Source organism: Phoenix dactylifera, chromosome 4, assembly GCF_051530095.1.
Source record: "Phoenix dactylifera cultivar Ajwa chromosome 4, Ajwa_hap1_PhDact_Kaust_v1.1, whole genome shotgun sequence".
Lineage (NCBI taxonomy): Eukaryota > Viridiplantae > Streptophyta > Magnoliopsida > Arecales > Arecaceae > Phoenix > Phoenix dactylifera.
In genome coordinates, this window is record NC_143193.1 from 37,647,074 (window position 1) to 37,673,868 (window position 26,795).

Sequence of the window (26,795 nt, forward strand, 5' to 3'; positions counted from 1 at the left end):
AAAAAATTAAAAATAAATGTTATCAAAAAAGAAAAAAGCGGGCAAAAAATAAAAGGGGTGCAACACGAGGACTTCCCAGGGGGTCACCCATCCTAGTACTACTCTCGCCCAAGCACGCTTAACTGCGGAGTTCTGATGGGATCCGGTGCATTAGTGCTGGTATGATCGCACCCATGATATGCCCTTCGAAACTCCCTTTTATGACAAAGCAGCAGACCTCGACGGCCCGAGACATTCGCGCTGCCGGGGCCGTTCTGGCGTAGGATTCAACGCGCTGGTCCCGCTATGCGGCATGGCACCGCCAGTCTCCGGACCCAGTTTATTGTCGGGGGAAAAAAATTATCCGAAGAGGAAAAGCCAAAAGCCAAAAAATTAAAAATAAATATTATCAAAAAATAAAAAAGCGGGCAAAAAATAAAAAGGGTGCAACATGAGGACTTCCCAGGGGGTCACCCATCCTAGTACTACTCTCGCCCAAGCACGCTTAACTGCGGAGTTCTGATAGGATCCGGTGCATTAGTGCTGGTATGATCGCACCCAAGACATGCCCTTCGAAACTCCCTTTTATGACAAAGTAGCAGACCTCGACGGCCCGAGACATTCGCGCTGCCGGGGCCGTTCTGGCGTAGGATTTAACACGCCGTTCCGCTATGCGGCATGGCACCGCCAGTCTCTGGACTCAGTTTATTTTCGGGGGAAAAAAATTATCCGAAGAGGAAAAGCCAAAAGCCGAAAAATAAAAAATAAATGTTATCAAAAAATAAAAAAGCGGGCAATAAATAAAAGGGGTGCAACACGAGGACTTCCCAGGGGGTCACCCATCCTAGTACTACTCTCGCCCAAGCACGCTTAACTGCGGAGTTCTGATGGGATCCGGTGCATTAGTGCTGGTATGATCGCACCCATGACATGCCCTTCGAAACTCCCTTTTATGACAAAGCAGCAGACCTCGACGGCCCGAGACATTCGCGCTGCCGGGGCCGTTCTGGCGTAGGATTCAACGCGCTGTTCCGCTATGCGGCATGGCACCGCCAGTCTCCGGACTCAGTTTATTTTCGGGGGGAAAAAATTATCCGAAGAGGAAAAGCCAAAAGCCAAAAAATTAAAAATAAATATTATCAAAAAATAAAAAAGCGGGCAAAAAATAAAAAGGGTGCAATACGAGGACTTCCCAGGGGGTCACCCATCCTAGTACTTCTCTCGCCCAAGCACGCCTAACTACGGAGTTATGATGGGATCCGGTGCATTAGTGCTGGTATGATCGCACCCATGACATGCCCTTCGAAACTCCCTTTTATGACAAAGCAGCAGACCGCGACGGCCCGAGACATTCGCGCTGCCGGGGCCGTTCTGGCGTAGGATTCAACGCGCTGTTCCGCTATGCGGCATGGCACCGCGAGTCTCCGGACTCAGTTTATTTTCGGGGGAAAAAAATTATCCGAAGAGGAAAAGCCAAAAGCCGAAAAATTAAAAATAAATATTATCAAAAAATAAAAAAGCGGGCAAAAAATAAAAGGGGTGCAACACGAGGACTTCCCAGGGGGTCACCCATCCTAGTACTACTCTCGCCCAAGCACGCTTAACTGCGGAGTTCTGATGGGATCCGGTGCATTAGTGCTGGTATGATCGCACCCATGACATGCCCATCGAAACTCCCTTTTATGACAAAGCAGCAGACCTCGACGGCCCGAGACATTCGCGCCGCCGGGGCCGTTCTGGCGTAGGATTCAACGCGCTATTCCCGCTATGCGGCATGGCACCGCCAGTCTCCGGACTCAGTTTATTTTCGGGGGAAAAAAATTATCCGAAGAGGAAAAGCCAAAAGCCGAAAAATTAAAAATAAATATTATCAAAAAATAAAAAAGTGGAGAAAAAAATAAAAAGGGTGCAACACGAGGACTTCCCAGGGGGTCACCCATCCTAGTACTACTCTCGCCCAAGCACGCTTAACTGCGGAGTTCTGATGGGATCCGGTGCATTAGTGCTGGTATGATCGCACCCATGACATGCCCTTCGAAACTCCCTTTTATGACAAAGCAGCAGACCTCGACGGCCCGAGACATTCGCGCTGCCGGGGCCGTTCTGGCGTAGGATTCAACGCGCTGTTCCGCTATGCGGCATGGCACCGCGAGTCTCCGGACTCAGTTTATTTTCGGGGGAAAAAAATTATCCGAAGAGGAAAAGCCAAAAGCCAAAAAATTAAAAATAAATATTATCAAAAAATAAAAAAGCGGGCAAAAAATAAAAGGGGTGCAACACGAGGACTTCCCAGGGGGTCACCCATCCTAGTACTACTCTCGCCCAAGCACGCTTAACTGCGGATTTCTGATGGGATCCGGTGCATTAGTGCTGGTATGATCGCACCCATGACATGCCCATCGAAACTCCCTTTTATGACAAAGCAGCAGACCTCGACGGCCCGAGACATTCGCGCCGCCGGGGCCGTTCTGGCGTAGGATTCAACGCGCTATTCCCGCTATGCGGCATGGCACCGCCAGTCTCCGGACTCAGTTTATTTTCGGGGGAAAAAAATTATCCGAAGAGGAAAAGCCAAAAGCCGAAAAATTAAAAATAAATATTATCAAAAAATAAAAAAGTGGAGAAAAAAATAAAAAGGGTGCAACACGAGGACTTCCCAGGGGGTCACCCATCCTAGTACTACTCTCGCCCAAGCACGCTTAACTGCGGAGTTCTGATGGGATCCGGTGCATTAGTGCTGGTATGATCGCACCCATGACATGCCCTTCGAAACTCCCTTTTATGACAAAGCAGCAGACCTCGACGGCCCGAGACATTCGCGCTGCCGGGGCCGTTCTGGCGTAGGATTCAATGCGCTGTTCCGCTATGCGGCATGGCACCGCGAGTCTCCGGACTCAGTTTATTTTCGAGGGAAAAAAATTATCCGAAGAGGAAAAGCCAAAAGCCAAAAAATTAAAAATAAATGTTATCAAAAAAGAAAAAAGCGGGCAAAAAATAAAAGGGGTGCAACACGAGGACTTCCCAGGGGGTCACCCATCCTAGTACTACTCTCGCCCAAGCACGCTTAACTGCGGAGTTCTGATGGGATCCGGTGCATTAGTGCTGGTATGATCGCACCCATGATATGCCCTTCGAAACTCCCTTTTATGACAAAGCAGCAGACCTCGACGGCCCGAGACATTCGCGCTGCCGGGGCCGTTCTGTCGTAGGATTCAACGCGCTGTTCCGCTATGCGGCATGGCACCGCCAGTCTCCGGACTCAGTTTATTTTCGGGGGGAAAAAATTATCCGAAGAGGAAAAGCCAAAAGCCAAAAAATTAAAAATAAATATTATCAAAAAATAAAAAAGCGGGCAAAAAATAAAAAGGGTGCAATACGAGGACTTCCCAGGGGGTCACCCATCCTAGTACTTCTCTCGCCCAAGCACGCCTAACTACGGAGTTATGATGGGATCCGGTGCATTAGTGCTGGTATGATCGCACCCATGACATGCCCTTCGAAACTCCCTTTTATGACAAAGCAGCAGACCGCGACGGCCCGAGACATTCGCGCTGCCGGGGCCGTTCTGGCGTAGGATTCAACGCGCTGTTCCGCTATGCGGCATGGCACCGCGAGTCTCCGGACTCAGTTTATTTTCGGGGGAAAAAAATTATCCGAAGAGGAAAAGCCAAAAGCCGAAAAATTAAAAATAAATATTATCAAAAAATAAAAAAGCGGGCAAAAAATAAAAGGGGTGCAACACGAGGACTTCCCAGGGGGTCACCCATCCTAGTACTACTCTCGCCCAAGCACGCTTAACTGCGGAGTTCTGATGGGATCCGGTGCATTAGTGCTGGTATGATCGCACCCATGACATGCCCATCGAAACTCCCTTTTATGACAAAGCAGCAGACCTCGACGGCCCGAGACATTCGCGCCGCCGGGGCCGTTCTGGCGTAGGATTCAACGCGCTATTCCCGCTATGCGGCATGGCACCGCCAGTCTCCGGACTCAGTTTATTTTCGGGGGAAAAAAATTATCCGAAGAGGAAAAGCCAAAAGCCGAAAAATTAAAAATAAATATTATCAAAAAATAAAAAAGTGGAGAAAAAAATAAAAAGGGTGCAACACGAGGACTTCCCAGGGGGTCACCCATCCTAGTACTACTCTCGCCCAAGCACGCTTAACTGCGGAGTTCTGATGGGATCCGGTGCATTAGTGCTGGTATGATCGCACCCATGACATGCCCTTCGAAACTCCCTTTTATGACAAAGCAGCAGACCTCGACGGCCCGAGACATTCGCGCTGCCGGGGCCGTTCTGGCGTAGGATTCAACGCGCTGTTCCGCTATGCGGCATGGCACCGCGAGTCTCCGGACTCAGTTTATTTTCGGGGGAAAAAAATTATCCGAAGAGGAAAAGCCAAAAGCCAAAAAATTAAAAATAAATATTATCAAAAAATAAAAAAGCGGGCAAAAAATAAAAGGGGTGCAACACGAGGACTTCCCAGGGTGTCACCCATCCTAGTACTACTCTCGCCCAAGCACGCTTAACTGCGGATTTCTGATGGGATCCGGTGCATTAGTGCTGGTATGATCGCACCCATGACATGCCCATCGAAACTCCCTTTTATGACAAAGCAGCAGACCTCGACGGCCCGAGACATTCGCGCCGCCGGGGCCGTTCTGGCGTAGGATTCAACGCGCTATTCCCGCTATGCGGCATGGCACCGCCAGTCTCCGGACTCAGTTTATTTTCGGGGGAAAAAAATTATCCGAAGAGGAAAAGCCAAAAGCCGAAAAATTAAAAATAAATATTATCAAAAAATAAAAAAGTGGAGAAAAAAATAAAAAGGGTGCAACACGAGGACTTCCCAGGGGGTCACCCATCCTAGTACTACTCTCGCCCAAGCACGCTTAACTGCGGAGTTCTGATGGGATCCGGTGCATTAGTGCTGGTATGATCGCACCCATGACATGCCCTTCGAAACTCCCTTTTATGACAAAGCAGCAGACCTCGACGGCCCGAGACATTCGCGCTGCCGGGGCCGTTCTGGCGTAGGATTCAATGCGCTGTTCCGCTATGCGGCATGGCACCGCGAGTCTCCGGACTCAGTTTATTTTCGAGGGAAAAAAATTATCCGAAGAGGAAAAGCCAAAAGCCAAAAAATTAAAAATAAATGTTATCAAAAAAGAAAAAAGCGGGCAAAAAATAAAAGGGGTGCAACACGAGGACTTCCCAGGGGGTCACCCATCCTAGTACTACTCTCGCCCAAGCACGCTTAACTGCGGAGTTCTGATGGGATCCGGTGCATTAGTGCTGGTATGATCGCACCCATGATATGCCCTTCGAAACTCCCTTTTATGACAAAGCAGCAGACCTCGACGGCCCGAGACATTCGCGCTGCCGGGGCCGTTCTGTCGTAGGATTCAACGCGCTGTTCCGCTATGCGGCATGGCACCGCCAGTCTCCGGACTCAGTTTATTTTCGGGGGGAAAAAATTATCCGAAGAGGAAAAGCCAAAAGCCAAAAAATTAAAAATAAATATTATCAAAAAATAAAAAAGCGGGCAAAAAATAAAAAGGGTGCAATACGAGGACTTCCCAGGGGGTCACCCATCCTAGTACTTCTCTCGCCCAAGCACGCCTAACTACGGAGTTATGATGGGATCCGGTGCATTAGTGCTGGTATGATCGCACCCATGACATGCCCTTCGAAACTCCCTTTTATGACAAAGCAGCAGACCGCGACGGCCCGAGACATTCGCGCTGCCGGGGCCGTTCTGGCGTAGGATTCAACGCGCTGTTCCGCTATGCGGCATGGCACCGCGAGTCTCCGGACTCAGTTTATTTTCGGGGGAAAAAAATTATCCGAAGAGGAAAAGCCAAAAGCCGAAAAATTAAAAATAAATATTATCAAAAAATAAAAAAGCGGGCAAAAAATAAAAGGGGTGCAACACGAGGACTTCCCAGGGGGTCACCCATCCTAGTACTACTCTCGCCCAAGCACGCTTAACTGCGGAGTTCTGATGGGATCCGGTGCATTAGTGCTGGTATGATCGCACCCATGACATGCCCATCGAAACTCCCTTTTATGACAAAGCAGCAGACCTCGACGGCCCGAGACATTCGCGCCGCCGGGGCCGTTCTGGCGTAGGATTCAACGCGCTATTCCCGCTATGCGGCATGGCACCGCCAGTCTCCGGACTCAGTTTATTTTCGGGGGAAAAAAATTATCCGAAGAGGAAAAGCCAAAAGCCGAAAAATTAAAAATAAATATTATCAAAAAATAAAAAAGTGGAGAAAAAAATAAAAAGGGTGCAACACGAGGACTTCCCAGGGGGTCACCCATCCTAGTACTACTCTCGCCCAAGCACGCTTAACTGCGGAGTTCTGATGGGATCCGGTGCATTAGTGCTGGTATGATCGCACCCATGACATGCCCTTCGAAACTCCCTTTTATGACAAAGCAGCAGACCTCGACGGCCCGAGACATTCGCGCTGCCGGGGCCGTTCTGGCGTAGGATTCAACGCGCTGTTCCGCTATGCGGCATGGCACCGCGAGTCTCCGGACTCAGTTTATTTTCGGGGGAAAAAAATTATCCGAAGAGGAAAAGCCAAAAGCCAAAAAATTAAAAATAAATATTATCAAAAAATAAAAAAGCGGGCAAAAAATAAAAGGGGTGCAACACGAGGACTTCCCAGGGTGTCACCCATCCTAGTACTACTCTCGCCCAAGCACGCTTAACTGCGGATTTCTGATGGGATCCGGTGCATTAGTGCTGGTATGATCGCACCCATGACATGCCCATCGAAACTCCCTTTTATGACAAAGCAGCAGACCTCGACGGCCCGAGACATTCGCGCCGCCGGGGCCGTTCTGGCGTAGGATTCAACGCGCTATTCCCGCTATGCGGCATGGCACCGCCAGTCTCCGGACTCAGTTTATTTTCGGGGGAAAAAAATTATCCGAAGAGGAAAAGCCAAAAGCCGAAAAATTAAAAATAAATATTATCAAAAAATAAAAAAGTGGAGAAAAAAATAAAAAGGGTGCAACACGAGGACTTCCCAGGGGGTCACCCATCCTAGTACTACTCTCGCCCAAGCACGCTTAACTGCGGAGTTCTGATGGGATCCGGTGCATTAGTGCTGGTATGATCGCACCCATGACATGCCCTTCGAAACTCCCTTTTATGACAAAGCAGCAGACCTCGACGGCCCGAGACATTCGCGCTGCCGGGGCCGTTCTGGCGTAGGATTCAATGCGCTGTTCCGCTATGCGGCATGGCACCGCGAGTCTCCGGACTCAGTTTATTTTCGAGGGAAAAAAATTATCCGAAGAGGAAAAGCCAAAAGCCAAAAAATTAAAAATAAATGTTATCAAAAAAGAAAAAAGCGGGCAAAAAATAAAAGGGGTGCAACACGCGGACTTCCCAGGGGGTCACCCATCCTAGTACTACTCTCGCCCAAGCACGCTTAACTGCGGAGTTCTGATGGGATCCGGTGCATTAGTGCTGGTATGATCGCACCCATGATATGCCCTTCGAAACTCCCTTTTATGACAAAGCAGCAGACCTCGACGGCCCGAGACATTCGCGCTGCCGGGGCCGTTCTGGCGTAGGATTCAACGCGCTGGTCCCGCTATGCGGCATGGCACCGCCAGTCTCCGGACCCAGTTTATTGTCGGGGGAAAAAAATTATCCGAAGAGGAAAAGCCAAAAGCCAAAAAATTAAAAATAAATATTATCAAAAAATAAAAAAGCGGGCAAAAAATAAAAAGGGTGCAACATGAGGACTTCCCAGGGGGTCACCCATCCTAGTACTACTCTCGCCCAAGCACGCTTAACTGCGGAGTTCTGATAGGATCCGGTGCATTAGTGCTGGTATGATCGCACCCAAGACATGCCCTTCGAAACTCCCTTTTATGACAAAGTAGCAGACCTCGACGGCCCGAGACATTCGCGCTGCCGGGGCCGTTCTGGCGTAGGATTCAACACGCCGTTCCGCTATGCGGCATGGCACCGCCAGTCTCTGGACTCAGTTTATTTTCGGGGGAAAAAAATTATCCGAAGAGGAAAAGCCAAAAGCCGAAAAATAAAAAATAAATGTTATCAAAAAATAAAAAAGCGGGCAATAAATAAAAGGGGTGCAACACGAGGACTTCCCAGGGGGTCACCCATCCTAGTACTACTCTCGCCCAAGCACGCTTAACTGCGGAGTTCTGATGGGATCCGGTGCATTAGTGCTGGTATGATCGCACCCATGACATGCCCTTCGAAACTCCCTTTTATGACAAAGCAGCAGACCTCGACGGCCCGAGACATTCGCGCTGCCGGGGCCGTTCTGGCGTAGGATTCAACGCGCTGTTCCGCTATGCGGCATGGCACCGCCAGTCTCCGGACTCAGTTTATTTTCGGGGGAAAAAAATTATCCGAAGAGGAAAAGCCAAAAGCCGAAAAATAAAAAATAAATGTTATCAAAAAATAAAAAAGCGGGCAAAAAATAAAAGGGGTAAAACACGAGGACTTCCCAGGGGGTCACCCATCCTAGTACTACTCTCGCCCAAGCACTCTTAACTGCGGAGTTCTGATGGGATCCGGTGCATTAGTGCTGGTATGATCGCACCCATGACATGCCCTTCGAAACTCCCTTTTATGACAAAGCAGCAGACCTCGACGGCCCGAGACATTCGCGCTGCCGGGGCCGTTCTGTCGTAGGATTCAACGCGCTGTTCCGCTATGCGGCATGGCACCGCCAGTCTCCGGACTCAGTTTATTTTCGGGGGGAAAAAATTATCCGAAGAGGAAAAGCCAAAAGCCAAAAAATTAAAAATAAATATTATCAAAAAATAAAAAAGCGGGCAAAAAATAAAAAGGGTGCAATACGAGGACTTCCCAGGGGGTCACCCATCCTAGTACTTCTCTCGCCCAAGCACGCCTAACTACGGAGTTATGATGGGATCCGGTGCATTAGTGCTGGTATGATCGCACCCATGACATGCCCTTCGAAACTCCCTTTTATGACAAAGCAGCAGACCGCGACGGCCCGAGACATTCGCGCTGCCGGGGCCGTTCTGGCGTAGGATTCAACGCGCTGTTCCGCTATGCGGCATGGCACCGCGAGTCTCCGGACTCAGTTTATTTTCGGGGGAAAAAAATTATCCGAAGAGGAAAAGCCAAAAGCCGAAAAATTAAAAATAAATATTATCAAAAAATAAAAAAGCGGGCAAAAAATAAAAGGGGTGCAACACGAGGACTTCCCAGGGGGTCACCCATCCTAGTACTACTCTCGCCCAAGCACGCTTAACTGCGGAGTTCTGATGGGATCCGGTGCATTAGTGCTGGTATGATCGCACCCATGACATGCCCTTCGAAACTCCCTTTTATGACAAAGCAGCAGACCTCGACGGCCCGAGACATTCGCGCTGCCGGGGCCGTTCTGGCGTAGGATTCAACGCGCTGTTCCGCTATGCGGCATGGCACCGCGAGTCTCCGGACTCAGTTTATTTTCGGGGGAAAAAAATTATCCGAAGAGGAAAAGCCAAAAGCCAAAAAATTAAAAATAAATATTATCAAAAAATAAAAAAGCGGGCAAAAAATAAAAAGGGTGCAACATGAGGACTTCCCAGGGGGTCACCCATCCTAGTACTACTCTCGCCCAAGCACGCTTAACTGCGGAGTTCTGATAGGATCCGGTGCATTAGTGCTGGTATGATCGCACCCAAGACATGCCCTTCGAAACTCCCTTTTATGACAAAGTAGCAGACCTCGACGGCCCGAGACATTCGCGCTGCCGGGGCCGTTCTGGCGTAGGATTCAACACGCTGTTCCGCTATGCGGCATGGCACCGCCAGTCTCCGGACTCAGTTTATTTTCGGGGGAAAAAAATTATCCGAAGAGGAAAAGCCAAAAGCCGAAAAATAAAAAATAAATGTTATCAAAAAATAAAAAAGCGGGCAAAAAATAAAAGGGGTGCAACACGAGGACTTCCCAGGGGGTCACCCATCCTAGTACTACTCTCGCCCAAGCACGCTTAACTGCGGAGTTCTGATGGGATCCGGTGCATTAGTGCTGGTATGATCGCACCCATGACATGCCCTTCGAAACTCCCTTTTATGACAAAGCAGCAGACCTCGACGGCCCGAGACATTCGCGCTGCCGGGGCCGTTCTGGCGTAGGATTCAACGCGCTGTTCCGCTATGCGGCATGGCACCGCCAGTCTCCGGACTCAGTTTATTTTCGGGGGAAAAAAATTATCCGAAGAGGAAAAGCCAAAAGCCGAAAAATAAAAAATAAATGTTATCAAAAAATAAAAAAGCGGGCAAAAAATAAAAGGGGTGCAACACGAGGACTTCCCAGGGGGTCACCCATCCTAGTACTACTCTCGCCCAAGCACGCTTAACTGCGGAGTTCTGATGGGATCCGGTGCATTAGTGCTGGTATGATCGCACCCATGACATGCCCTTCGAAACTCCCTTTTATGACAAAGCAGCAGACCTCGACGGCCCGAGACATTCGCGCTGCCGGGGCCGTTCTGGCGTAGGTTTCAACGCGCTGTTCCGCTATGCGGCATGGCACCGCCAGTCTCCGGACTCAGTTTATTTTTGGGGAAAAAAAATTATCCGAAGAGGAAAAGCCAAAAGCCGAAAAATAAAAAATAAATGTTATCAAAAAATAAAAAAGCGGGCAAAAAATAAAAGGGGTGCAACACGAGGACTTCCCAGGGGGTCACCCATCCTAGTACTTCTCTCGCCCAAGCACGCCTAACTACGGAGTTATGATGGGATCCGGTGCATTAGTGCTGGTATGATCGCACCCATGACATGCCCTTCGAAACTCCCTTTTATGACAAAGCAGCAGACCTCGACGGCCCGAGACATTCGCGCTGCCGGGGCCGTTCTGGCGTAGGATTCAACGCGCTGGTCCCGCTATGCGGCATGGCACCGCCAGTCTCCGGACCCAGTTTATTGTCGGGGGAAAAAAATTATCCGAAGAGGAAAAGCCAAAAGCCAAAAAATTAAAAATAAATATTATCAAAAAATAAAAAAGCGGGCAAAAAATAAAAAGGGTGCAACATGAGGACTTCCCAGGGGGTCACCCATCCTAGTACTACTCTCGCCCAAGCACGCTTAACTGCGGAGTTCTGATAGGATCCGGTGCATTAGTGCTGGTATGATCGCACCCAAGACATGCCCTTCGAAACTCCCTTTTATAACAAAGTAGCAGACCTCGACGGCCCGAGACATTCGCGCTGCCGGGGCCGTTCTGGCGTAGGATTCAACACGCCGTTCCGCTATGCGGCATGGCACCGCCAGTCTCCGGACTCAGTTTATTTTCGGGGGAAAAAAATTATCCGAAGAGGAAAAGCCAAAAGCCGAAAAATAAAAAATAAATGTTATCAAAAAATAAAAAAGCGGGCAATAAATAAAAGGGGTGCAACACGAGGACTTCCCAGGGGGTCACCCATCCTAGTACTACTCTCGCCCAAGCACGCTTAACTGCGGAGTTCTGATGGGATCCGGTGCATTAGTGCTGGTATGATCGCACCCATGACATGCCCTTCGAAACTCCCTTTTATGACAAAGCAGCAGACCTCGACGGCCCGAGACATTCGCGCTGCCGGGGCCGTTCTGGCGTAGGATTCAACGCGCTGTTCCGCTATGCGGCATGGCACCGCCAGTCTCCGGACTCAGTTTATTTTCGGGGGAAAAAAATTATCCGAAGAGGAAAAGCCAAAAGCCGAAAAATTAAAAATAAATATTATCAAAAAATAAAAAAGTGGAGAAAAAAATAAAAAGGGTGCAACACGAGGACTTCCCAAGGGGTCACCCATCCTAGTACTACTCTCGCCCAAGCACGCTTAACTGCGGAGTTCTGATGGGATCCGGTGCATTAGTGCTGGTATGATCGCACCCATGACATGCCCTTCGAAACTCCCTTTTATGACAAAGCAGCAGACCTCGACGGCCCGAGACATTCGCGCTGCCGGGGCCGTTCTGGCGTAGGATTCAACGCGCTGTTCCGCTATGCGGCATGGCACCGCGAGTCTCCGGACTCAGTTTATTTTCGGGGGAAAAAAATTATCCGAAGAGGAAAAGCCAAAAGCCGAAAAATTAAAAATAAATATTATCAAAAAATAAAAAAGCGGGCAAAAAATAAAAGGGGTGCAACACGAGGACTTCCCAGGGGGTCACCCATCCTAGTACTACTCTCGCCCAAGCACGCTTAACTGCGGAGTTCTGATGGGATCCGGTGCATTAGTGCTGGTATGATCGCACCCATGACATGCCCTTCGAAACTCCCTTTTATGACAAAGCAGCAGACCTCGACGGCCCGAGACATTCGCGCTGCCGGGGCCGTTCTGGCGTAGGATTCAACGCGCTGTTCCGCTATGCGGCATGGCACCGCGAGTCTCCGGACTCAGTTTATTTTCGGGGGAAAAAAATTATCCGAAGAGGAAAAGCCAAAAGCCAAAAAATTAAAAATAAATATTATCAAAAAATAAAAAAGCGGGCAAAAAATAAAAAGGGTGCAACATGAGGACTTCCCAGGGGGTCACCCATCCTAGTACTACTCTCGCCCAAGCACGCTTAACTGCGGAGTTCTGATAGGATCCGGTGCATTAGTGCTGGTATGATCGCACCCAAGACATGCCCTTCGAAACTCCCTTTTATGACAAAGTAGCAGACCTCGACGGCCCGAGACATTCGCGCTGCCGGGGCCGTTCTGGCGTAGGATTCAACACGCTGTTCCGCTATGCGGCATGGCACCGCCAGTCTCCGGACTCAGTTTATTTTCGGGGGAAAAAAATTATCCGAAGAGGAAAAGCCAAAAGCCGAAAAATAAAAAATAAATGTTATCAAAAAATAAAAAAGCGGGCAAAAAATAAAAGGGGTGCAACACGAGGACTTCCCAGGGGGTCACCCATCCTAGTACTACTCTCGCCCAAGCACGCTTAACTGCGGAGTTCTGATGGGATCCGGTGCATTAGTGCTGGTATGATCGCACCCATGACATGCCCTTCGAAACTCCCTTTTATGACAAAGCAGCAGACCTCGACGGCCCGAGACATTCGCGCTGCCGGGGCCATTCTGGCGTAGGTTTCAACGCGCTGTTCCGCTATGCGGCATGGCACCGCCAGTCTCCGGACTCAGTTTATTTTCGGGGGAAAAAAATTATCCGAAGAGGAAAAGCCAAAAGCCGAAAAATAAAAAATAAATGTTATCAAAAAATAAAAAAGCGGGCAAAAAATAAAAGGGGTGCAACACGAGGACTTCCCAGGGGGTCACCCATCCTAGTACTTCTCTCGCCCAAGCACGCCTAACTACGGAGTTATGATGGGATCCGGTGCATTAGTGCTGGTATGATCGCACCCATGACATGCCCTTCGAAACTCCCTTTTATGACAAAGCAGCAGACCTCGACGGCCCGAGACATTCGCGCTGCCGGGGCCGTTCTGGCGTAGGATTCAACGCGCTGGTCCCGCTATGCGGCATGGCACCGCCAGTCTCCGGACCCAGTTTATTGTCGGGGGAAAAAAATTATCCGAAGAGGAAAAGCCAAAAGCCAAAAAATTAAAAATAAATATTATCAAAAAATAAAAAAGCGGGCAAAAAATAAAAAGGGTGCAACATGAGGACTTCCCAGGGGGTCACCCATCCAAGTACTACTCTCGCCCAAGCACGCTTAACTGCGGAGTTCTGATAGGATCCGGTGCATTAGTGCTGGTATGATCGCACCCAAGACATGCCCTTCGAAACTCCCTTTTATAACAAAGTAGCAGACCTCGACGGCCCGAGACATTCGCGCTGCCGGGGCCGTTCTGGCGTAGGATTCAACACGCCGTTCCGCTATGCGGCATGGCACCGCCAGTCTCCGGACTCAGTTTATTTTCGGGGGAAAAAAATTATCCGAAGAGGAAAAGCCAAAAGCCGAAAAATAAAAAATAAATGTTATCAAAAAATAAAAAAGCGGGCAATAAATAAAAGGGGTGCAACACGAGGACTTCCCAGGGGGTCACCCATCCTAGTACTACTCTCGCCCAAGCACGCTTAACTGCGGAGTTCTGATGGGATCCGGTGCATTAGTGCTGGTATGATCGCACCCATGACATGCCCTTCGAAACTCCCTTTTATGACAAAGCAGCAGACCTCGACGGCCCGAGACATTCGCGCTGCCGGGGCCGTTCTGGCGTAGGATTCAACGCGCTGTTCCGCTATGCGGCATGGCACCGCCAGTCTCCGGACTCAGTTTATTTTCGGGGGAAAAAAATTATCCGAAGAGGAAAAGCCAAAAGCCGAAAAATTAAAAATAAATATTATCAAAAAATAAAAAAGTGGAGAAAAAAATAAAAAGGGTGCAACACGAGGACTTCCCAGGGGGTCACCCATCCTAGTACTACTCTCGCCCAAGCACGCTTAACTGCGGAGTTCTGATGGGATCCGGTGCATTAGTGCTGGTATGATCGCACCCATGACATGCCCTTCGAAACTCCCTTTTATGACAAAGCAGCAGACCTCGACGGCCCGAGACATTCGCGCTGCCGGGGCCGTTCTGGCGTAGGATTCAACGCGCTGTTCCGCTATGCGGCATGGCACCGCGAGTCTCCGGACTCAGTTTATTTTCGGGGGAAAAAAATTATCCGAAGAGGAAAAGCCAAAAGCCAAAAAATTAAAAATAAATATTATCAAAAAATAAAAAAGCGGGCAAAAAATAAAAGGGGTGCAACACGAGGACTTCCCAGGGGGTCACCCATCCTAGTACTACTCTCGCCCAAGCACGCTTAACTGCGGATTTCTGATGGGATCCGGTGCATTAGTGCTGGTATGATCGCACCCATGACATGCCCATCGAAACTCCCTTTTATGACAAAGCAGCAGACCTCGACGGCCCGAGACATTCGCGCCGCCGGGGCCGTTCTGGCGTAGGATTCAACGCGCTATTCCCGCTATGCGGCATGGCACCGCCAGTCTCCGGACTCAGTTTATTTTCGGGGGAAAAAAATTATCCGAAGAGGAAAAGCCAAAAGCCGAAAAATTAAAAATAAATATTATCAAAAAATAAAAAAGTGGAGAAAAAAATAAAAAGGGTGCAACACGAGGACTTCCCAGGGGGTCACCCATCCTAGTACTACTCTCGCCCAAGCACGCTTAACTGCGGAGTTCTGATGGGATCCGGTGCATTAGTGCTGGTATGATCGCACCCATGACATGCCCTTCGAAACTCCCTTTTATGACAAAGCAGCAGACCTCGACGGCCCGAGACATTCGCGCTGCCGGGGCCGTTCTGGCGTAGGATTCAACGCGCTTTCCCGCTATGCGGCATGGCACCGCCAGTCTCCGGACTCAGTTTATTTTCGGGGGAAAAAAATTATCCGAAGAGGAAAAGCCAAAAGCCGAAAAATTAAAAATAAATATTATCAAAAAATAAAAAAGTGGAGAAAAAAATAAAAAGGGTGCAACACGAGGACTTCCCAGGGGGTCACCCATCCTAGTACTACTCTCGCCCAAGCACGCTTAACTGCGGAGTTCTGATGGGATCCGGTGCATTAGTGCTGGTATGATCGCACCCATGACATGCCCTTCGAAACTCCCTTTTATGACAAAGCAGCAGACCTCGACGGCCCGAGACATTCGCGCTGCCGGGGCCGTTCTGGCGTAGGATTCAACGCGCTGTTCCGCTATGCGGCATGGCACCGTGAGTCTCCGGACTCAGTTTATTTTCGGGGGAAAAAAATTATCCGAAGAGGAAAAGCCAAAAGCCAAAAAATTAAAAATAAATATTATCAAAAAATAAAAAAGCGGGCAAAAAATAAAAGGGGTGCAACACGAGGACTTCCCAGGGGGTCACCCATCCTAGTACTACTCTCGCCCAAGCACGCTTAACTGCGGATTTCTGATGGGATCCGGTGCATTAGTGCTGGTATGATCGCACCCATGACATGCCCATCGAAACTCCCTTTTATGACAAAGCAGCAGACCTCGACGGCCCGAGACATTCGCGCCGCCGGGGCCGTTCTGGCGTAGGATTCAACGCGCTATTCCCGCTATGCGGCATGGCACCGCCAGTCTCCGGACTCAGTTTATTTTCGGGGGAAAAAAATTATCCGAAGAGGAAAAGCCAAAAGCCGAAAAATTAAAAATAAATATTATCAAAAAATAAAAAAGTGGAGAAAAAAATAAAAAGGGTGCAACACGAGGACTTCCCAGGGGGTCACCCATCCTAGTACTACTCTCGCCCAAGCACGCTTAACTGCGGAGTTCTGATGGGATCCGGTGCATTAGTGCTGGTATGATCGCACCCATGACATGCCCTTCGAAACTCCCTTTTATGACAAAGCAGCAGACCTCGACGGCCCGAGACATTCGCGCTGCCGGGGCCGTTCTGGCGTAGGATTCAACGCGCTGTTCCGCTATGCGGCATGGCACCGCAAGTCTCCGGACTCAGTTTATTTTCGGGGGAAAAAAATTATCCGAAGAGGAAAAGCCAAAAGCCGAAAAATTAAAAATAAATATTATCAAAAAATAAAAAAGCGGGCAAAAAATAAAAGGGGTGCAACACGAGGACTTCCCAGGGGGTCACCCATCCTAGTACTACTCTCGCCCAAGCACGCTTAACTGCGGAGTTCTGATGGGATCCGGTGCATTAGTGCTGGTATGATCGCACCCATGACATGCCCATCGAAACACCCTTTTATGACAAAGCAGCAGACCTCGACGGCCCGAGACATTCGCGCTGCCGGGGCCGTTCTGGCGTAGGATTCAATGCGCTGTTCCGCTATGCGGCATGGCACCGCGAGTCTCCGGACTCAGTTTATTTTCGAGGGAAAAAAATTATCCGAAGAGGAAAAGCCAAAAGCCAAAAAATTAAAAATAAATGTTATCAAAAAAGAAAAAAGCGGGCAAAAAATAAAAGGGGTGCAACACGAGGACTTCCCAGGGGGTCACCCATCCTAGTACTACTCTCGCCCAAGCACGCTTAACTGCGGAGTTCTGATGGGATCCGGTGCATTAGTGCTGGTATGATCGCACCCATGATATGCCCTTCGAAACTCCCTTTTATGACAAAGCAGCAGACCTCGACGGTCCGAGACATTCGCGCTGCCGGGGCCGTTCTGGCGTAGGATTCAACGCGCTGGTCCCGCTATGCGGCATGGCACCGCCAGTCTCCGGACCCAGTTTATTGTCGGGGGAAAAAAATTATCCGAAGAGGAAAAGCCAAAAGCCAGAAAATTAAAAATAAATATTATCAAAAAATAAAAAAGCGGGCAAAAAATAAAAAGGGTGCAACATGAGGACTTCCCAGGGGGTCACCCATCCTAGTACTACTCTCGCCCAAGCACGCTTAACTGCGGAGTTCTGATAGGATCCGGTGCATTAGTGCTGGTATGATCGCACCCAAGACATGCCCTTCGAAACTCCCTTTTATGACAAAGTAGCAGACCTCGACGGCCCGAGACATTCGCGCTGCCGGGGCCGTTCTGGCGTAGGATTCAACACGCCGTTCCGCTATGCGGCATGGCACCGCCAGTCTCTGGACTCAGTTTATTTTCGGGGGAAAAAAATTATCCGAAGAGGAAAAGCCAAAAGCCGAAAAATAAAAAATAAATGTTATCAAAAAATAAAAAAGCGGGCAATAAATAAAAGGGGTGCAACACGAGGACTTCCCAGGGGGTCACCCATCCTAGTACTACTCTCGCCCAAGCACGCTTAACTGCGGAGTTCTGATGGGATCCGGTGCATTAGTGCTGGTATGATCGCACCCATGACATGCCCTTCGAAACTCCCTTTTATGACAAAGCAGCAGACCTCGACGGCCCGAGACATTCGCGCTGCCGGGGCCGTTCTGGCGTAGGATTCAACGCGCTGTTCCGCTATGCGGCATGGCACCGCCAGTCTCCGGACTCAGTTTATTTTCGGGGGAAAAAAATTATCCGAAGAGGAAAAGCCAAAAGCCGAAAAATAAAAAATAAATGTTATCAAAAAATAAAAAAGCGGGCAAAAAATAAAAGGGGTGCAACACGAGGACTTCCCAGGGGGTCACCCATCCTAGTACTACTCTCGCCCAAGCACTCTTAACTGCGGAGTTCTGATGGGATCCGGTGCATTAGTGCTGGTATGATCGCACCCATGACATGCCCTTCGAAACTCCCTTTTATGACAAAGCAGCAGACCTCGACGGCCCGAGACATTCGCGCTGCCGGGGCCGTTCTGTCGTAGGATTCAACGTGCTGTTCCGCTATGCGGCATGGCACCGCCAGTCTCCGGACTCAGTTTATTTTCGGGGGGAAAAAATTATCCGAAGAGGAAAAGCCAAAAGCCAAAAAATTAAAAATAAATATTATCAAAAAATAAAAAAGCGGGCAAAAAATAAAAAGGGTGCAATACGAGGACTTCCCAGGGGGTCACCCATCCTAGTACTTCTCTCGCCCAAGCACGCCTAACTACGGAGTTATGATGGGATCCGGTGCATTAGTGCTGGTATGATCGCACCCATGACATGCCCTTCGAAACTCCCTTTTATGACAAAGCAGCAGACCGCGACGGCCCGAGACATTCGCGCTGCCGGGGCCGTTCTGGCGTAGGATTCAACGCGCTGTTCCGCTATGCGGCATGGCACCGCGAGTCTCCGGACTCAGTTTATTTTCGGGGGAAAAAAATTATCCGAAGAGGAAAAGCCAAAAGCCGAAAAATTAAAAATAAATATTATCAAAAAATAAAAAAGCGGGCAAAAAATAAAAGGGGTGCAACACGAGGACTTCCCAGGGGGTCACCCATCCTAGTACTACTCTCGCCCAAGCACGCTTAACTGCGGAGTTCTGATGGGATCCGGTGCATTAGTGCTGGTATGATCGCACCCATGACATGCCCATCGAAACTCCCTTTTATGACAAAGCAGCAGACCTCGACGGCCCGAGACATTCGCGCCGCCGGGGCCGTTCTGGCGTAGGATTCAACGCGCTATTCCCGCTATGCGGCATGGCACCGCCAGTCTCCGGACTCAGTTTATTTTCGGGAGAAAAAAATTATCCGAAGAGGAAAAGCCAAAAGCCGAAAAATTAAAAATAAATATTATCAAAAAATAAAAAAGTGGAGAAAAAAATAAAAAGGGTGCAACACGAGGACTTCCCAGGGGGTCACCCATCCTAGTACTACTCTCGCCCAAGCACGCTTAACTGCGGAGTTCTGATGGGATCCGGTGCATTAGTGCTGGTATGATCGCACCCATGACATGCCCTTCGAAACTCCCTTTTATGACAAAGCAGCAGACCTCGACGGCCCGAGACATTCGCGCTGCCGGGGCCGTTCTGGCGTAGGATTCAACGCGCTGTTCCGCTATGCGGCATGGCACCGCGAGTCTCCGGACTCAGTTTATTTTCGGGGGAAAAAAATTATCCGAAGAGGAAAAGCCAAAAGCCAAAAAATTAAAAATAAATATTATCAAAAAATAAAAAAGCGGGCAAAAAATAAAAGGGGTGCAACACGAGGACTTCCCAGGGGGTCACCCATCCTAGTACTACTCTCGCCCAAGCACGCTTAACTGCGGATTTCTGATGGGATCCGGTGCATTAGTGCTGGTATGATCGCACCCATGACATGCCCATCGAAACTCCCTTTTATGACAAAGCAGCAGACCTCGACGGCCCGAGACATTCGCGCCGCCGGGGCCGTTCTGGCGTAGGATTCAACGCGCTATTCCCGCTATGCGGCATGGCACCGCCAGTCTCCGGACTCAGTTTATTTTCGGGGGAAAAAAATTATCCGAAGAGGAAAAGCCAAAAGCCGAAAAATTAAAAATAAATATTATCAAAAAATAAAAAAGTGGAGAAAAAAATAAAAAGGGTGCAACACGAGGACTTCCCAGGGGGTCACCCATCCTAGTACTACTCTCGCCCAAGCACGCTTAACTGCGGAGTTCTGATGGGATCCGGTGCATTAGTGCTGGTATGATCGCACCCATGACATGCCCTTCGAAACTCCCTTTTATGACAAAGCAGCAGACCTCGACGGCCCGAGACATTCGCGCTGCCGGGGCCGTTCTGGCGTAGGATTCAACGCGCTTTCCCGCTATGCGGCATGGCACCGCCAGTCTCCGGACTCAGTTTATTTTCGGGGGAAAAAAATTATCCGAAGAGGAAAAGCCAAAAGCCGAAAAATTAAAAATAAATATTATCAAAAAATAAAAAAGTGGAGAAAAAAATAAAAAGGGTGCAACACGAGGACTTCCCAGGGGGTCACCCATCCTAGTACTACTCTCGCCCAAGCACGCTTAACTGCGGAGTTCTGATGGGATCCGGTGCATTAGTGCTGGTATGATCGCACCCATGACATGCCCTTCGAAACTCCCTTTTATGACAAAGCAGCAGACCTCGACGGCCCGAGACATTCGCGCTGCCGGGGCCGTTCTGGCGTAGGATTCAACGCGCTGTTCCGCTATGCGGCATGGCACCGCGAGTCTCCGGACTCAGTTTATTTTCGGGGGAAAAAAATTATCCGAAGAGGAAAAGCCAAAAGCCAAAAAATTAAAAATAAATATTATCAAAAAATAAAAAAGCGGGCAAAAAATAAAAGGGGTGCAACACGAGGACTTCCCAGGGGGTCACCCATCCTAGTACTACTCTCGCCCAAGCACGCTTAACTGCGGATTTCTGATGGGATCCGGTGCATTAGTGATGACCCAAAGATTGATTCATAGATTGATTTTGATGATCACAAAACCTTGAAGTATAGATACTAATGTTTATGTTGCAAGGAGAAAGATATTTATGTTGCAAGGAACATAGCAAGTTGGAAGAACACAAGAAGGCCTCTAAAAGCACTCAAGAAAAGTTGGAAGAAAGCTACAAGTTATTGGCCCAAGTCTCAAGTTCAAAAGATTCAAATTGGAGGAGCAAATTCAAGGAAAATTTAAAAGAATAGTCTTCGAGTCGACTCCTGAGGAATTCGAGTCGACTCCAATGCTTGGCGAGTCAACTCGAGAGTAGAACGAGTCGACTCCAGGGTGTAAAAGGCAGAAAAGTCAGAGAGGGATTTTCGACCCTGAGATTCGAGTCGACTCCTGAGGAATGCGAGTCGACTCCAATGGTTGTCGGGTCGACTCCAAAGAAAGCGAGAGTCGACTCTCAGTGGTACACAAGGGAAAACTCAGAGAAGCAGTTTTTGGACACTGAGATTCGAGTCGACTCCCACAAAGTCCGAGTCGACTCCAAAGACAGCGCAACCCCAAGACAGAAGACGGTATTTTCGTCTCTGAGAGGCGAGTCGACTCCAAGACAAGTCGAGTCGACTCCAAGGCAGCGCGGCTCCAAAATACAGAGGATCAGTTTTCCGACTCTGAGATTCGAGTCGACTCCCAGACAGCTCGAGTCGACTCCAAGGCAGCGCTACACTAAGATGGCAGAAGACCAACTTTCGGAAACTGAGAGCCGAGTCGACTCCAAGGAAGTTCGAGTCGACTCCAAGACTGGATGAGCCAAAAGACAGAGAATCGGGAGTTCGGGCTCTGAGATTCGAGTCGACTCCCAGGACAGTCGAGTCGACTCGAGTGGACAAAATTCAAATTTGGATCCACGGACTACAGAGGATGAGCCGACTCCAAAATTGCCAGGTCAGCGCCAGAAGTTGGCGAGTCGACTCCGGGTTAAGTCGAGTCGACTCCCAGTCAAGACGGCAACTTTAATTCAAACTTGGAACAGTTGCCGAGTCGACTCCGGAAAAGCTCGAGTCGACTCCTGCTACAGCCGAGCCGACTCCTGATCGCGCGAGTCGACTCCAAACCCAACGGTCATATTGTCAGGAGCTGCAGACTGGTTCCAACGGCTCTATTTTTGGCTCTAACGGCTATATTCTTGTTTCCACGTTATCAAAAGCTATAAAAACAAGAAGAGAGCTAGGAGAGAACTGATGGAAGTGGGAGAAAACATTTAGGAAAGAGATTACAAGGAAAATCTCCCATAAGCACAAAAAGGGCCATCCAAAGAGAAATAGAGAGAAGAAGAGCTTCCAAGTGAATCCCAAAGCTTCCTCTCCATCAGTGTGCTGCCTCGGTGATCCTCTACTTCGTGCCAAATCAGAAGAGGGTCAAGTAAAGAAGAAGTCGAGCTCCTCCATCTTCAAAACTCGTTTGAGGGCTTCTCTTTACTCTGTTTGTTTATATTGTTATATTTGCTTGTTTAAGAAGCTTTGATTTGTTTTAAACTTTGTTTTATTATCTTATAACTTGATTCAATCACGGGATTGAATCAAGGGGTTAAGGTTTGTTGGTGAGCCAAAGGGAAAACCAACTGTGCAAGGTTTGTTGGTGAGCCAAAGGGAAAACCAACTGTGTAAGGTTTGTTGGTGAGCCAAAGGGAAAACCAACTGTGTTAGGTTTGTTGGTGAGCCGAGGGTAAAACCAACGAGTAGGGTTCGATTGTGATCCCGGAAAAACAATCGGAGTGGTTCTAGTCGGTGAGCCTGGAAAAACCGACCGAGTTCGTTGTGCGCTCGTAAAACAACAAGTTGGGTTGTGAGCTTGTAAAACAACCGACTGTAATCTGTAGGATTATAGTGAAATTCCCAAGAAGTCTTGGGGAGTGGATGTAGGTGCTGGGGTGCACCGAACCACTATATGTTTGCTGTGTTTGTAATGCTTTTTGTCATTATCTAACTCACACACTTACTCACTTAGATAAATTGCTTGCTTAACTATTATCCGCGAATTCTTTAGTTGCAAGCATACTCAATCAAGTCACATTCTATACATCAAACTGTCGCTAAGTTTAACTTTCACTGCGCATATATACAACTTAGCATAATTAATCAAAAAGTGCTAGAAGTAGCTTAAAAGTTTTAAAAGACCCAATTCACCCCCCCTCTTGGGTTGTATCTACTGGGCAACAAGTGGTATCAGAGCAGGTGCTCAAATATTATTTGTAGTCTTAACCGACTAGAGCCAAAGATCATGACAACCCCACATAACGTATTACTTGCTGAGGGACTTTCCACAAACAGACCTCCACTGTTTGATGGATCTAACTATATTCAATGGAAAGCTAGAATGAAAATCTTTACTCAATCACAAAACTATGAGTTATGGAATGTCATAACAAATGGCCTACACACACCCACGAAATTAATTGAAAGTATGTTCGATAAAAATTTGGCTGAACTAAATGCTAAGGCTATGAACCTTCTCTACTGTGCATTTAATAAAAATATTTTCAACCAAATTTATATATGTTCATCTGCCAAACAAATATGGGATACTCTTGAAGCAACTTATGATATTTTCGAAGAACCCCATGTTAGTTTACTTGAGGATAATTGCAAGACTAACATTGAGCATGCAGGAAACACTCTAAATCAGGAAGAAAGATTCAAAAGCTTCCTAAAGACAAAGAAGAAGAGGAAGCTAGAAGAAAGGAAGAAAGAGATAAAAAGGAAGAAAGCCTTGACCAAGAAAGAGTCAAGCAAGAAATTAAAAGTTAGGAGCAACAATGATGATATTAGCTCCAAGGAACTACAAGAGGTAACTAACTCGTGCTTTATGGCACAAGAAGACAAGGTAAAATCTGAATCTACTCTTACCTCAAATGATTTTCAAGAAGAATTATCTTATGATGAATTATTAAATACTTTTCATGATTTGTATGGTGAATGTAGAAAATTAGCTGTGAAGAATAAAAATCTTAAGAAACTAAATCTGAAAATTTCAAAAGAAAGAAATTCTAATAATGAAATACAAGATAAACTAAATTCTGAAAATAAAATTTTAAGGTTAAATTCAGAACAATTAATTCAGAAAAATCAAAATTTAATTAAAGAAAATCAAAACTTAAGTAAAGAAATTAACCAATTGAAGTCTTTTATTAACAAATTTACTGTAAGTTCAGCAAGATTAAAAATGATGTTTGAAAGCCAACATACAGATTTTGATAAATCAAAATTTGGCTTAACTCCTTCACTTAGCAATGAATCCCTAAAGAAAAAGGTTATCAATTCACCAAGCAATCCATTAAATAAGATAACTTATTTCAAACATGAAAAGAATGGGCATAACAACTTTACCTATCGTTCTAACATAATTAAATCAAGTAGTAAAGTTATTACAATTAAACAAATTTGGGTTCCAAAAGGAACTATATGTCCTAACTCTCAAGGATCCAAGCAAGCTTGGGTACCCAAAATGAAAATATGAGGATGTAGACATAGATGTGCCAAGATACCCATGAAACAAATAGATTCATACAAATGGGTATTCTAGACACATTGAAACTTAAAATATACTTATGAAAAGTAATTTTAAATAATAATAATAATGAAATCAGTAATCCTTGCATCTCATCATTATTTTTGCTTTAGTATGAATTGCTAGTATTGATCAATTTTGTGATATAGAAACTACTTTTGGAAATATAATCAAATCACTTCATTTTATAGGATACTTTACTCACCCTTGGATAAAGTTGCTAAATGATTAATCATTATTAAGATTAATTCTATGAATTCTCTATATGCTTGATTGAGAGTTTTTATCCATGGCATTATTGTTTATTGATCATAGATATGATAATGTGTACTTGGTATGCTTTTGAATATATGCACTATGAATACCAAGATTAAAGAAACCATCCTTGGCACATAGAATCAACTCATGCTAGTATGTACTTAATCTCAAAAGACCTTGCCATAGGCTTACTTAGATTATCTACTTAAAGGTCAAAGTTTTGCTATGCATGCTAACTAAGGAAACAAACAAAAATCATTTCTAAATCTAAAGATGTTGTTTCCATCACTAAGTTTTCAAAAGCTTACATTGGATTTGTTCTTGGAAAATAAAACTGAAGTATTTTTCTGTATTTACTGAATCTTGTAAAAGCGTTTCAAATGAAAAAGGTTTCCAAACTGTGAAGATCATGGCACAGTGTTGAAAACCAAAATCCTGATTAAGGTTATACAGAAAATAATATTAAATTCAATTATTTCAGCTCCAAGGACATCATAAGTAAAATAGGGTTAATAGAATTCTTGAAGAAATGAAAAAGACAATTATGTATGATAGTCATCTACTCAAATAATTTTTTAAAAGACTATCATCACTGCTTGTCATACATATGATTTCTATTAGATCTATTTTTGATGAAAATTTTGATCTTCTGAAAAATGGAAAATGAACCATTGCATATCTTTCATATTTTTCAGTCGTACATGTTATGCTTGATATGCTCTTATGAAAATAATGCCAAATCTGATAAAGATACTTCTATCCTTGGATATCATTCATCAAGCAATGCATATAGAACATTCATGAAAAATTCTAGTTGTAGAGGTATCAATTCATTTTATTCTTTATGAGACTAATGATTTATTATCAAAATACTAAAAACAAATTATATATGTATATGGTTAATCTTTTATATATAATGATGACCCAAAGATTGATTCATAGATTGATTTTGATGATCACAAAACCTTGAAGTATGGATACTAATGTTTATGTTGCAAGGAGAAAGATATTTATTTTGCAAGGAACATAGCAAGTTGGAAGAACACAAGAAGGCCTCCAAAAGCTCTCAAGAAAAGTTAGAAGAAAGCTAGAAGAAAGCTACAATTTATTGGCCCAAAGTTTAAAGTTCAAAGGATTCAAATTGGAGGAGTAAAATCAAAAGAAAAATTCAAAAGAACAGTCTTCGAGTCGACTCCAGTGGAATTCGAGTCGACTCCGGAGAAGTATGAGTCGACTCCGGAGAAGTATGAGTCGACTCCTAGGAGTCACAGGCAGAAAAGTCAGAGAGCAGTTTTCGGGTCTGAGATTCGAGTCGACTCCAGTGGAACGCGAGTCGACTCCGATGGTTGGTAGGTCGACTCCGAAGAAAGCAAGAGTCGACTCTCAGCGGAACACAAGGGAAAACTCAGAGAAGCAGTTTTTGGACACTGAGATTCGAGTCGACTCCCACAAAGTCCGAGTCGACTCCAAAGACAGCGCAACCCCAAGACAGAAGACGGTATTTTCGTCTCTGAGAGGCGAGTCGACTCCAAGACAAGTCGAGTCGACTCCAAGGCAGCGCGGCTCCAAAATACAGAGGATCAGTTTTCCGACTCTGAGATTCGAGTCGACTCCCAGACAGCTCGAGTCGACTCCAAGGCAGCACTACACTAAGATGGCAGAAGACCAACTTTCGAAAACTGAGAGCCGAGTCGACTCCAAGGAAGTTCGAGTCGACTCCAAGACTGGACGAGCCAAAAGACAGAGGATCGGGAGTTCGGACTCTGGGATTCGAGTCGACTCCCAGGATAGTCGAGTCGACTCGAGTGGACAAAATTCAAATTTGGAACAGTTGCCGAGTCGACTCCGGAAAAGCTTGAGTCGACTCCCGCTACAGCCGAGTCGACTCCTGATCGCGCGAGTCGACTCCGATCCCAACGGTAATATTGTCAGGAGGTGCAGACTGGTTCCAACGGCTATATTTTTGTCTCTAACGGCTATATTCTTGTTTCCACTCCATCTAAAGCTATAAAAACAAGAAGAGAGCTAGGGGAGAACTCATGGAAGTGGGAGAGATCATCTAGGAAAGAGATCTCAAAGAGATTACAAAGGAAATCTCCCATAAGCACACAAGGGCCATCCAAAGCGAAATAGAGAGAAGAAGAGCATCCAAGAGAATCCCAAAGCTTCCTCTCCATCCGTGTGCTGCCTCAGTGATCCTCTACCTCGTGCCAAATCAGAAGAGGGTCAAGTAAAGAAGAAGCCGAGCTCCTCCATCTTCAAAACTCGTTTGAGGGCTTCTCTTTACTCTATTTGTTTATATTGTTATATTTGCTTGCTTAAGAAGCTTTGATTTGTTTTTATTCTTTGTTTTAA

At 46.8% G+C, this 26,795-nt stretch overlaps 49 non-coding genes and 7 pseudogenes across 49 annotated transcripts; all 56 read right to left on the reverse strand.

The window, feature by feature from the left end:
* Window positions 1-54: 54 nt before the first annotated feature.
* LOC149763761 (5S ribosomal RNA) lies at window positions 55-173 on the reverse strand. Its single transcript, XR_016410953.1, has one exon. It is a non-coding gene; the product is annotated as a 5S ribosomal RNA (ribosomal RNA).
* Window positions 174-420: 247 nt separating this feature from the next.
* On the reverse strand, window positions 421-539 carry LOC149763762 (5S ribosomal RNA). Its single transcript, XR_016407478.1, has one exon. It is a non-coding gene; the product is annotated as a 5S ribosomal RNA (ribosomal RNA).
* A 246-nt stretch (window positions 540-785) lies between these two features.
* LOC149763763 (5S ribosomal RNA) lies at window positions 786-904 on the reverse strand. The gene has a single exon (XR_016410954.1). It is a non-coding gene; the product is annotated as a 5S ribosomal RNA (ribosomal RNA).
* A 246-nt stretch (window positions 905-1,150) lies between these two features.
* LOC149763764 (5S ribosomal RNA) lies at window positions 1,151-1,269 on the reverse strand (annotated as a pseudogene).
* A 246-nt stretch (window positions 1,270-1,515) lies between these two features.
* LOC149763765 (5S ribosomal RNA) lies at window positions 1,516-1,634 on the reverse strand. Its single transcript, XR_016410955.1, has one exon. It is a non-coding gene; the product is annotated as a 5S ribosomal RNA (ribosomal RNA).
* A 248-nt stretch (window positions 1,635-1,882) lies between these two features.
* LOC149763766 (5S ribosomal RNA) lies at window positions 1,883-2,001 on the reverse strand. The gene has a single exon (XR_016412260.1). It is a non-coding gene; the product is annotated as a 5S ribosomal RNA (ribosomal RNA).
* Window positions 2,002-2,247: 246 nt separating this feature from the next.
* On the reverse strand, window positions 2,248-2,366 carry LOC149763767 (5S ribosomal RNA). The gene has a single exon (XR_016403715.1). It is a non-coding gene; the product is annotated as a 5S ribosomal RNA (ribosomal RNA).
* Window positions 2,367-2,614: 248 nt separating this feature from the next.
* Window positions 2,615-2,733, reverse strand: LOC149763768 (5S ribosomal RNA). Its single transcript, XR_016412262.1, has one exon. It is a non-coding gene; the product is annotated as a 5S ribosomal RNA (ribosomal RNA).
* Window positions 2,734-2,979: 246 nt separating this feature from the next.
* Window positions 2,980-3,098, reverse strand: LOC149763769 (5S ribosomal RNA). Its single transcript, XR_016410956.1, has one exon. It is a non-coding gene; the product is annotated as a 5S ribosomal RNA (ribosomal RNA).
* A 246-nt stretch (window positions 3,099-3,344) lies between these two features.
* LOC149763770 (5S ribosomal RNA) lies at window positions 3,345-3,463 on the reverse strand (annotated as a pseudogene).
* A 246-nt stretch (window positions 3,464-3,709) lies between these two features.
* On the reverse strand, window positions 3,710-3,828 carry LOC149763771 (5S ribosomal RNA). Its single transcript, XR_016410957.1, has one exon. It is a non-coding gene; the product is annotated as a 5S ribosomal RNA (ribosomal RNA).
* A 248-nt stretch (window positions 3,829-4,076) lies between these two features.
* On the reverse strand, window positions 4,077-4,195 carry LOC149763772 (5S ribosomal RNA). The gene has a single exon (XR_016412263.1). It is a non-coding gene; the product is annotated as a 5S ribosomal RNA (ribosomal RNA).
* A 246-nt stretch (window positions 4,196-4,441) lies between these two features.
* Window positions 4,442-4,560, reverse strand: LOC149763773 (5S ribosomal RNA). The gene has a single exon (XR_016408132.1). It is a non-coding gene; the product is annotated as a 5S ribosomal RNA (ribosomal RNA).
* Window positions 4,561-4,808: 248 nt separating this feature from the next.
* On the reverse strand, window positions 4,809-4,927 carry LOC149763774 (5S ribosomal RNA). Its single transcript, XR_016412264.1, has one exon. It is a non-coding gene; the product is annotated as a 5S ribosomal RNA (ribosomal RNA).
* A 246-nt stretch (window positions 4,928-5,173) lies between these two features.
* LOC149763775 (5S ribosomal RNA) lies at window positions 5,174-5,292 on the reverse strand. The gene has a single exon (XR_016410958.1). It is a non-coding gene; the product is annotated as a 5S ribosomal RNA (ribosomal RNA).
* Window positions 5,293-5,538: 246 nt separating this feature from the next.
* LOC149763776 (5S ribosomal RNA) lies at window positions 5,539-5,657 on the reverse strand (annotated as a pseudogene).
* A 246-nt stretch (window positions 5,658-5,903) lies between these two features.
* Window positions 5,904-6,022, reverse strand: LOC149763777 (5S ribosomal RNA). Its single transcript, XR_016410959.1, has one exon. It is a non-coding gene; the product is annotated as a 5S ribosomal RNA (ribosomal RNA).
* A 248-nt stretch (window positions 6,023-6,270) lies between these two features.
* Window positions 6,271-6,389, reverse strand: LOC149763778 (5S ribosomal RNA). The gene has a single exon (XR_016412265.1). It is a non-coding gene; the product is annotated as a 5S ribosomal RNA (ribosomal RNA).
* Window positions 6,390-6,635: 246 nt separating this feature from the next.
* LOC149763779 (5S ribosomal RNA) lies at window positions 6,636-6,754 on the reverse strand. Its single transcript, XR_016408133.1, has one exon. It is a non-coding gene; the product is annotated as a 5S ribosomal RNA (ribosomal RNA).
* A 248-nt stretch (window positions 6,755-7,002) lies between these two features.
* On the reverse strand, window positions 7,003-7,121 carry LOC149763780 (5S ribosomal RNA). Its single transcript, XR_016412266.1, has one exon. It is a non-coding gene; the product is annotated as a 5S ribosomal RNA (ribosomal RNA).
* Window positions 7,122-7,367: 246 nt separating this feature from the next.
* LOC149763781 (5S ribosomal RNA) lies at window positions 7,368-7,486 on the reverse strand. Its single transcript, XR_016412717.1, has one exon. It is a non-coding gene; the product is annotated as a 5S ribosomal RNA (ribosomal RNA).
* A 247-nt stretch (window positions 7,487-7,733) lies between these two features.
* On the reverse strand, window positions 7,734-7,852 carry LOC149763782 (5S ribosomal RNA). Its single transcript, XR_016407480.1, has one exon. It is a non-coding gene; the product is annotated as a 5S ribosomal RNA (ribosomal RNA).
* Window positions 7,853-8,098: 246 nt separating this feature from the next.
* LOC149763783 (5S ribosomal RNA) lies at window positions 8,099-8,217 on the reverse strand. The gene has a single exon (XR_016410961.1). It is a non-coding gene; the product is annotated as a 5S ribosomal RNA (ribosomal RNA).
* Window positions 8,218-8,463: 246 nt separating this feature from the next.
* LOC149763784 (5S ribosomal RNA) lies at window positions 8,464-8,582 on the reverse strand. The gene has a single exon (XR_016406855.1). It is a non-coding gene; the product is annotated as a 5S ribosomal RNA (ribosomal RNA).
* Window positions 8,583-8,828: 246 nt separating this feature from the next.
* On the reverse strand, window positions 8,829-8,947 carry LOC149763785 (5S ribosomal RNA; annotated as a pseudogene).
* Window positions 8,948-9,193: 246 nt separating this feature from the next.
* Window positions 9,194-9,312, reverse strand: LOC149763786 (5S ribosomal RNA). Its single transcript, XR_016410962.1, has one exon. It is a non-coding gene; the product is annotated as a 5S ribosomal RNA (ribosomal RNA).
* A 246-nt stretch (window positions 9,313-9,558) lies between these two features.
* LOC149763787 (5S ribosomal RNA) lies at window positions 9,559-9,677 on the reverse strand. The gene has a single exon (XR_016407481.1). It is a non-coding gene; the product is annotated as a 5S ribosomal RNA (ribosomal RNA).
* A 246-nt stretch (window positions 9,678-9,923) lies between these two features.
* Window positions 9,924-10,042, reverse strand: LOC149763788 (5S ribosomal RNA). Its single transcript, XR_016410963.1, has one exon. It is a non-coding gene; the product is annotated as a 5S ribosomal RNA (ribosomal RNA).
* Window positions 10,043-10,288: 246 nt separating this feature from the next.
* On the reverse strand, window positions 10,289-10,407 carry LOC149763789 (5S ribosomal RNA). Its single transcript, XR_016410964.1, has one exon. It is a non-coding gene; the product is annotated as a 5S ribosomal RNA (ribosomal RNA).
* Window positions 10,408-10,653: 246 nt separating this feature from the next.
* Window positions 10,654-10,772, reverse strand: LOC149763790 (5S ribosomal RNA; annotated as a pseudogene).
* A 247-nt stretch (window positions 10,773-11,019) lies between these two features.
* Window positions 11,020-11,138, reverse strand: LOC149763791 (5S ribosomal RNA). The gene has a single exon (XR_016407482.1). It is a non-coding gene; the product is annotated as a 5S ribosomal RNA (ribosomal RNA).
* A 246-nt stretch (window positions 11,139-11,384) lies between these two features.
* Window positions 11,385-11,503, reverse strand: LOC149763792 (5S ribosomal RNA). The gene has a single exon (XR_016410965.1). It is a non-coding gene; the product is annotated as a 5S ribosomal RNA (ribosomal RNA).
* Window positions 11,504-11,750: 247 nt separating this feature from the next.
* Window positions 11,751-11,869, reverse strand: LOC149763793 (5S ribosomal RNA). The gene has a single exon (XR_016412784.1). It is a non-coding gene; the product is annotated as a 5S ribosomal RNA (ribosomal RNA).
* A 246-nt stretch (window positions 11,870-12,115) lies between these two features.
* On the reverse strand, window positions 12,116-12,234 carry LOC149763794 (5S ribosomal RNA). The gene has a single exon (XR_016410966.1). It is a non-coding gene; the product is annotated as a 5S ribosomal RNA (ribosomal RNA).
* A 246-nt stretch (window positions 12,235-12,480) lies between these two features.
* On the reverse strand, window positions 12,481-12,599 carry LOC149763795 (5S ribosomal RNA). The gene has a single exon (XR_016407483.1). It is a non-coding gene; the product is annotated as a 5S ribosomal RNA (ribosomal RNA).
* Window positions 12,600-12,845: 246 nt separating this feature from the next.
* LOC149763796 (5S ribosomal RNA) lies at window positions 12,846-12,964 on the reverse strand. Its single transcript, XR_016410967.1, has one exon. It is a non-coding gene; the product is annotated as a 5S ribosomal RNA (ribosomal RNA).
* A 246-nt stretch (window positions 12,965-13,210) lies between these two features.
* Window positions 13,211-13,329, reverse strand: LOC149763797 (5S ribosomal RNA; annotated as a pseudogene).
* A 247-nt stretch (window positions 13,330-13,576) lies between these two features.
* On the reverse strand, window positions 13,577-13,695 carry LOC149763798 (5S ribosomal RNA). The gene has a single exon (XR_016407556.1). It is a non-coding gene; the product is annotated as a 5S ribosomal RNA (ribosomal RNA).
* Window positions 13,696-13,941: 246 nt separating this feature from the next.
* On the reverse strand, window positions 13,942-14,060 carry LOC149763799 (5S ribosomal RNA). The gene has a single exon (XR_016410968.1). It is a non-coding gene; the product is annotated as a 5S ribosomal RNA (ribosomal RNA).
* A 247-nt stretch (window positions 14,061-14,307) lies between these two features.
* Window positions 14,308-14,426, reverse strand: LOC149763800 (5S ribosomal RNA). The gene has a single exon (XR_016412267.1). It is a non-coding gene; the product is annotated as a 5S ribosomal RNA (ribosomal RNA).
* Window positions 14,427-14,672: 246 nt separating this feature from the next.
* On the reverse strand, window positions 14,673-14,791 carry LOC149763801 (5S ribosomal RNA). Its single transcript, XR_016403716.1, has one exon. It is a non-coding gene; the product is annotated as a 5S ribosomal RNA (ribosomal RNA).
* A 248-nt stretch (window positions 14,792-15,039) lies between these two features.
* On the reverse strand, window positions 15,040-15,158 carry LOC149763802 (5S ribosomal RNA). Its single transcript, XR_016412268.1, has one exon. It is a non-coding gene; the product is annotated as a 5S ribosomal RNA (ribosomal RNA).
* Window positions 15,159-15,405: 247 nt separating this feature from the next.
* Window positions 15,406-15,524, reverse strand: LOC149763803 (5S ribosomal RNA). The gene has a single exon (XR_016412269.1). It is a non-coding gene; the product is annotated as a 5S ribosomal RNA (ribosomal RNA).
* Window positions 15,525-15,770: 246 nt separating this feature from the next.
* Window positions 15,771-15,889, reverse strand: LOC149763804 (5S ribosomal RNA). The gene has a single exon (XR_016403717.1). It is a non-coding gene; the product is annotated as a 5S ribosomal RNA (ribosomal RNA).
* Window positions 15,890-16,137: 248 nt separating this feature from the next.
* LOC149763805 (5S ribosomal RNA) lies at window positions 16,138-16,256 on the reverse strand. The gene has a single exon (XR_016412270.1). It is a non-coding gene; the product is annotated as a 5S ribosomal RNA (ribosomal RNA).
* A 246-nt stretch (window positions 16,257-16,502) lies between these two features.
* On the reverse strand, window positions 16,503-16,621 carry LOC149763806 (5S ribosomal RNA). Its single transcript, XR_016410969.1, has one exon. It is a non-coding gene; the product is annotated as a 5S ribosomal RNA (ribosomal RNA).
* A 246-nt stretch (window positions 16,622-16,867) lies between these two features.
* Window positions 16,868-16,986, reverse strand: LOC149763807 (5S ribosomal RNA). Its single transcript, XR_016410970.1, has one exon. It is a non-coding gene; the product is annotated as a 5S ribosomal RNA (ribosomal RNA).
* Window positions 16,987-17,233: 247 nt separating this feature from the next.
* LOC149763808 (5S ribosomal RNA) lies at window positions 17,234-17,352 on the reverse strand. Its single transcript, XR_016407484.1, has one exon. It is a non-coding gene; the product is annotated as a 5S ribosomal RNA (ribosomal RNA).
* Window positions 17,353-17,598: 246 nt separating this feature from the next.
* LOC149763809 (5S ribosomal RNA) lies at window positions 17,599-17,717 on the reverse strand. Its single transcript, XR_016410972.1, has one exon. It is a non-coding gene; the product is annotated as a 5S ribosomal RNA (ribosomal RNA).
* A 246-nt stretch (window positions 17,718-17,963) lies between these two features.
* Window positions 17,964-18,082, reverse strand: LOC149763810 (5S ribosomal RNA). Its single transcript, XR_016406681.1, has one exon. It is a non-coding gene; the product is annotated as a 5S ribosomal RNA (ribosomal RNA).
* A 246-nt stretch (window positions 18,083-18,328) lies between these two features.
* On the reverse strand, window positions 18,329-18,447 carry LOC149763811 (5S ribosomal RNA; annotated as a pseudogene).
* A 246-nt stretch (window positions 18,448-18,693) lies between these two features.
* Window positions 18,694-18,812, reverse strand: LOC149763812 (5S ribosomal RNA). The gene has a single exon (XR_016410973.1). It is a non-coding gene; the product is annotated as a 5S ribosomal RNA (ribosomal RNA).
* A 248-nt stretch (window positions 18,813-19,060) lies between these two features.
* LOC149763813 (5S ribosomal RNA) lies at window positions 19,061-19,179 on the reverse strand. Its single transcript, XR_016412271.1, has one exon. It is a non-coding gene; the product is annotated as a 5S ribosomal RNA (ribosomal RNA).
* A 246-nt stretch (window positions 19,180-19,425) lies between these two features.
* LOC149763814 (5S ribosomal RNA) lies at window positions 19,426-19,544 on the reverse strand. The gene has a single exon (XR_016403718.1). It is a non-coding gene; the product is annotated as a 5S ribosomal RNA (ribosomal RNA).
* Window positions 19,545-19,792: 248 nt separating this feature from the next.
* LOC149763815 (5S ribosomal RNA) lies at window positions 19,793-19,911 on the reverse strand. Its single transcript, XR_016412273.1, has one exon. It is a non-coding gene; the product is annotated as a 5S ribosomal RNA (ribosomal RNA).
* A 247-nt stretch (window positions 19,912-20,158) lies between these two features.
* LOC149763816 (5S ribosomal RNA) lies at window positions 20,159-20,277 on the reverse strand. The gene has a single exon (XR_016412274.1). It is a non-coding gene; the product is annotated as a 5S ribosomal RNA (ribosomal RNA).
* Window positions 20,278-26,795: the final 6,518 nt, after the last annotated feature.